The following is a 6245-nucleotide window of genomic DNA, read 5'->3' as shown; positions in this document are numbered from 1 at the left end:
GGTTTTCTGTTTTAATTACTTTTCCAGTTTGACTCTTTGTGTTTTTCTCTATCACTGGAGCCCAACCCCACTCACTGTCCCGCGACCGGGGACTCAGACAAGGGGACACAGACGCGGGGGCGGCTGCACAGGGGGGTCAGCGGACTTGAGAACCGCTCAGCTGTGTGAGGATCAGACACTTACAAAGCAACTTTGGCTTTTAAATGACGAGGATGATGTGCTTTGTTTTGGAAGACATCAGATTTGGGATGTTAAGGAAGCTGTAACTACCTTGGTGTTTCCTTCTCCCCGCAGTCGGATTTCTGGTTCTGTCTGTCGAGCTGTGCTCCTGTCCTGCACCAAGTGCTGATCGTGGGGCTCAGGGTGGGGGGGGCAGGGAGGGCGGGGGTGTCCGTGGACTTGAATAAGTTTTGTTTGGGGTTTTTCAAACGCCTCTGTTGACACATTGTATAAAAACTGATTGCTGCAGTGCTAATGAATGAACAGGAGGATGAACAACAGACTGCAGAAATTGGGTTTTGGTTTATTGATAAATTATTATTTAACTCAAAAAGCAATAAGACCTTGCAGTGGTCTTCTAATACTTAGTGGTAGCTTTTTAATATACTGGTTTGGAACTTTAAGATTATATTTGATATTAAGTGGCTGTTCCATTGTGGAATATTGCAGGAGTAAACTCTTGCATTTTGGCATTCCTGGCAGATCTGCAGCTTGATAAAAGACCTCAGGCTGTTTGGTTTAATCAGACTTTTGTAGATCCCACCTTCACTGGTCAAAGCACCGGCTGCCAATGTGTTTTCTAGCGTTGTCACTTCTTTCTGACCAAAGACGGCAGAGGCAGCAGCTCTACTGGTATCGCCTGTTTTATTTAAACATGGATATCTACAGGAACTTTAACTTGAAAGCTCAGAAAGCTGTGGTCTGTGGTATATCTTTGTAATGTTTGTAAATTCTTATGCAGATACTCTTATGGCAACGAGCACAGAACGTTTGTGAGTGTGAACTGCTGTGCAGGTAGAAGGAAGAAAGGTGTGTGAGCTAAAGCAGCAGGAAGGCTGCAGCCGTGTAAGCCGGGGGTGCAACCGGCACGAAACGGGCTGCAGCGGCGGAGCCCTCGGTCCCTCGGAGCCCTCAGCGGGGCGGGCGCTCCCGGCTCCGCTGCCGCTGACCCGCCGGGGCCGGGGCCGGGGCCGGGGGGGGGGGGCGGGGCCCGGTGGCGGGCGCGGACGGGATTGGCTCCTGCGCCGGATGGGCGGGGCCACGCTGCGTAAGTGCGGGGGCGGAGGAGCGCGTGCCGCCGGTGCGGCGGCGGGAGCAGCGCGCGAGGAGCGGCGGGGCCGGCGGTGAGCGAGGGGCGGGCGGACACCGGGGAGACCGGACGGGGCCGCCCCGGTCCCGGCTGAGGGGGGAGGCTGGAGGGGGAGGGACGGGCTGGTTTGGGCAGGAGGAAGGCGAGGGGCAGGCAGCCGCAACAGCGCGGCCCCGGGCCGGGCCGAGCAAGGGGCGAGGGGGAAACACGCGGGCGGCTATGAGGGAAGGGAGCCCCGGGCTGAGCGCTGCGCGGGGCTCGGGCGGGGCCGTGGGGCGGAGGGGGGAGCCCGTGGTGCCACAGGGCAGAGGGAGGAAGGCGAGCGGGAGGGGGCAAAGCCGGGTCGGGAGGGGCCGGGAACGGGGGGAGCGGCGGAGGAGCCTGAGGGCGGGACGGCGCGGAAGGAGCTTGGGCGGGAAAGGCTGAGGGACCTCGGGGGGGTGACATCGGGGAGGCTTTGGCGGGAAAGGGTGAGGGACCTCGGGGTGGGTGACATCGGGGGAGCTTTGGCGGGAAAGGCTGAGGGACCTCGGGGGGGGTGACATCGGGGGAGCTTTGGCGGGAAAGGCTGAGGGACCTCGGAGGGGGTGACATCGGGGGGGCTTTGGCGGGAAAGGCTGAGGGACCTCGGCGGGGTGACATCGGGGAGGCTGCAGGGGGCAATGCTGAGGGAGCTCAGGACGGGATGGCACTCAGGTCTGGTTTCAAAGGGAAATGCTGAGGTACCTTGAGGAATGGACGCTGGGCTGGGAGCTATGAACACATCAGACTGGTTAAGAGAGTGTTCATGACATAAATTTGTGCAGTGAAGTATTCCAGCAAAGAGCGGGAGAAGAGCCAAACTTAGATCAGGCCTCCTAGGACGCCTGCAGGTTTGGGGACAGGGATGACGAGGTTGTTAATCCGGTCCAACTGTTTCTTTCTCTGTCCCTCTCTTGCAGCACCTGACTGAATGGAGGAGCAAGTGGACGGGAAGTTCCTGCGCCACACACAGATCACATTTATTACTCTTGGCTTTAGATACGTGGAGATCCAAACCGTTCGCATCGTGCCTTGAAGCAGCCTGTGCTCATGCGCTTCTCCCAGGGAGAAGGCGGAATGGCAGTGACTGGCCACGTTAAGCCACAGGGTGCACACTGTGCAGCTGTCAAGCCCAGCTCTGCGTTAGCTCACACCTGCGGTTTTGCGCCGCACACGCACATTTGAGTTGTCGCTGGTTGTTGCAGCGTTTGGCTTTGGTGAGGACAGCGTGTGTTTGTCAGCAGTTGGTGTAGGTGGGATCTGGAGGAGAAAGCGATATTTCCATGCCAGAACTGGTTGGTGTTTGCATGGTACTGTGGTGGTTGTTCCCGCAGGCAATGAGTGCTGGAGCATTATTGCAGGATGAGGAGATTTTGGAGGCTTGTCTGTGAGATGCACTAGACGCAGCAGCTGAAAGGGAAAGGCTGAGATTTGGAGAGTTTGTTGGTGGGTTTTGGGCGGTTGTCAGCTGAAGAGTTGGCTGTTTGCAGGTGAGGTGTAGGGCAGAGGGTGAAGCTGACTTTGCCTGGGCGGCGCAACTGGCTGAGTGTGCAGAGCTGAGGAGAGCGGGCTGCTGCGGGTGACCCTAAAGCTGGAGAACCAACCGGCAGCTCCAGACGCTCCCACTGCCGGGCAGGGCCGTGCAGGCCAGTGCCCTGGGGCACAGCAACGTGACCCTCCGCAAGTACCAAAGAGCAGGTGAGGACCGTGGGCATTTGTACTGAGCTGTGACATCTCTAACCCGTGACACTGGGGTCCAGCAAGTACCAAAGAGCAGGTGAGGACCGTGGGCATTTGTACTGAGCTGTGACATCTCTAACCCGGGACAGTGGGGTCCAGCAAGTACCAAAGAGCAGGTGAGGACCGTGGGCATTTGTACTGAGCTGTGACATCTCTAAGGCATGTGCAGGGGCCAGGGCCAAGGCAAGGTGGGCGCGCTATGGGGTGTGGGGAGGTGTCAGCCCCCAGACTTGTCCCCTGTCTGACTGTAGTGCCCTTGGGCTGGTGTAGCTCAGTCCTCCGTGTGTTTCTCTTCAGGTGGAGCAGCGTGCAAAGGAAAAAGGAATCAGAGGAAGGTGGTGAGCCTGTGAGGGAGAGTGTAGCGAGTCTGGCGTGACTCACGGTAAGGTGCCGTGAGAGGCAGTAATTACAAACTCAGGTTTGCATTTATACTCGCTATGATGCTTGCTCAAGCATTTGCTGATTAGCTAAGTTAGACATTACATAAGCGAAGTATTTTGTGTTCCCACCAAAGTTACTGCCAATAACACATCTTTTGTCTATTGTAATCTGTCCCTGCTGGTGTAGCTCAGTCCTTCGTGTGTTTCTCTTCAGGTGGAGCAGCGTGCAAAGGAAAAGCAAGGAAGGAGGCGAACCCATGAGGAACAGTGATGGATAAAGAGGGTTGGAGCGCACCTGCCAGGCAGGAGGGATCAGGGAGGAAGACAACGGTGGTGGAACCGCAGGTCAGGAGAGCTCAAGGAGGGAGAAAGGTGATTGTGGCCGTATGGGTTTTTCTAGCTCACACCCCAATGAAAACAGTTTGGATAATAAAAGAAATATATGCAAAACCGATAAGTAAAGGCAGAGGATGTTTATATGCTATGTATGGGATAGACCTGAAGGTATATTTATTCCTACAACAAAGGAGAATTCGCAATGGTAATTAACTGAGGATGTGAATTTCCAGATTGCATTGGCAACATACGCAGGGAATGTACCAGTTTATTACCCTCAACATAAACTGTGGGCTGAAATTGGTAATTTACCGTTGTGTAGCAAATGCTGCTGTCAGCAATGACCAGTAAGCAACAAGACTGTATTTACTGATGCCTCTGGTCGCTCATGTAAAGTTGTAATGACGTGGCTAAACTCAGATACCCAGTGCTGCAAACACAAGGTAGAAAAAGAGACCAAGGGTCAAACAAGTTCTTGAGCTGCCAGCTGTTAGGATTGCTTTGAGGTGTTCTGTAACGAGCCTTTGAATGTTGTCACTGCCTCATATTATGCAGCTGGCATACCTAACCGCCTGGAAGCTTCTTTTCTTAAGGAAGAAGATAATCCTTTTTCGATGGCTGAATTGAGAATGCTATGATTTCTAATGATTCATAGACATCATCATTATTATGCAATGCACACTCGCTCTCGCACGGCCCTTCCAGGACCGCTTGCGGAAGGCAGTAGGAGGGCCGATGCACGAGCTGTGCCGCTCACTGTGCCTAAAGCCTTGGAGCAAGCTAAATGATCACATAAATTCTTTCACCAGAGTGCAAAGGCATTAAAACGACAATTTCAAATGACAGTGGATCAGGCCAGGAGCGTTCTTATGTCCTGCCCTGATTGCCAACAGTTGGCACTCGCGCCATCCACAGAGGGTGTTAATCCAGGAGGGGTTACTGCCAATGAAGTGCGGCCAGCGGATGTAACGCATTGTTCTGAATTGGGTAAATATGTGTGTGTTTCTGTAGACGCTCATTCCAGATTTCTCGTTGCTGCTGCACGTGCTGGTTAAAGAGCACGAGACGTCTGTAACATTGGTTGGCATGTTTTGCTGTTTGAGGAGTTCCACGGGCTGTAAAACCAGAGGAAAGCGGAACGCACGCTCGATTAGAGGAGCGATCCCCCAGCGCGCTGTAGTAAAAGTGCCTGCTGTTTAACACTTTCAAAACAGTGTTAGAGTCTGTTTGCCGACTTTTCGGTATCATTTCTGGCCACGAGGATGGATAATCTGCCTGACCTCCCGTGGATCCCAGGATCTCTGGGACCTTGTGCCGCCACCGGGGAATTCCCGGAAGGGACCACAGCTCCTCGGACCAGCTCGGGACGCGGGTAAAGCCCCATCAGTGAGATCAGGCACTTTCGTTGTCTGGCTGGGTTGTGACGCTGCCTACGCGAGACGTGGGCGACACCGGCGCGTGGGGTCTGCGCATTCGCGTCTGCGCGTTTTGGTGAACTGGGAAACTTAAAAAGAAATGAAAAATTAAAGAGGAAAATGAGAAAACAATAAATAAAAGAGAAAAACGAGGGAACAGTAATTTGGTAAAGCTGCCTTTAGTGATTTTGCTGGTGTTGCCTTAGCAATTGTATGATTGTGTCTTCAGTGACCTGTTGTTGTTGTTACTTGTGTCTTGGGTGATTTTATAGTCCAATACTTACGGTTCACCAATTGTCTGTTACTGTGATTGTGAAGTAGGTGGTGGTACAATTGACAGGAGGGATTTGGAAGAAATCCCCCCCGGGTTGTATTTCGTGACATTGGAAAAGAATCGTTTGACTCTCTGGGGAACAGCAACCGGGGGGAATCTGATTAAATATTGTAATTAATGGTGGCCACTGCAAATAATATTTATATGCTGCACAGGTCTAGGTAGGTATACTTTGGGATGTGTAGTATAGTACTGCACTACATGTAATATATAATAAGATATATATTTTAAATCATATATTGCTTATTACATAATGTGTATTACACAATACATAATGTTACATATGCACTGTATTTATCCCCGTCAGATCCATTTGTTTTGAAAAAGGATAATCAGAAATTGAAACCAGTACAAGGTTTGTTGAAGAACAGCTATTGGTGTAGAGTACACAGAGATGAGATCAAAATTGTCCCTCGGTCAGTCCAGGGTGGCATCCTAATGTCTTTATATCGGGGACAGGCTGCATTGGTATGGACTGTGCATTTTATACGGGATTAGACATGCTGCACCTAAGCTGTAAATACGCCAAAACCTTCTGAGATTAAACAGGATCGTGAGGAGTCTCCCACTGAGTTTTTACACCGTCTTAAACCGACAGCTCAGAAATGTATTAATATAGATCCTGACTTGGAGAACAGAGAAATAGAATTCTTAGTTGACTGGGAGCTCATTATTCTGTGTTAAACACTATGCAGGGAGTATTAAGTAGC

General features: G+C 52.0%; 1 long non-coding RNA gene across 2 annotated transcripts; it reads left to right on the top strand.

Moving 5' to 3' along the window:
* The first annotated feature begins 3411 nt into the window (after positions 1-3411).
* LOC308045586 lies at positions 3412-5956 on the top strand. 2 transcript variants are annotated; one of them, XR_013922803.1, is made up of 3 exons: positions 3412-3452; positions 3665-3795; positions 4798-5956. It is a non-coding gene; the product is annotated as an uncharacterized lncRNA (long non-coding RNA). The 2 variants fall into 2 exon arrangements; XR_013922804.1 differs by having other exon boundaries at positions 3665-3822.
* The last annotated feature ends 289 nt before the right edge of the window (positions 5957-6245 follow it).

The sequence above is a fragment of the Nesoenas mayeri genome, assembly GCF_963082525.1.
Source record: "Nesoenas mayeri genome assembly, chromosome: 14".
NCBI classification, from domain to species: domain Eukaryota; kingdom Metazoa; phylum Chordata; class Aves; order Columbiformes; family Columbidae; genus Nesoenas; species Nesoenas mayeri.
This window is presented reverse-complemented; position numbering and strand designations above follow the sequence as displayed.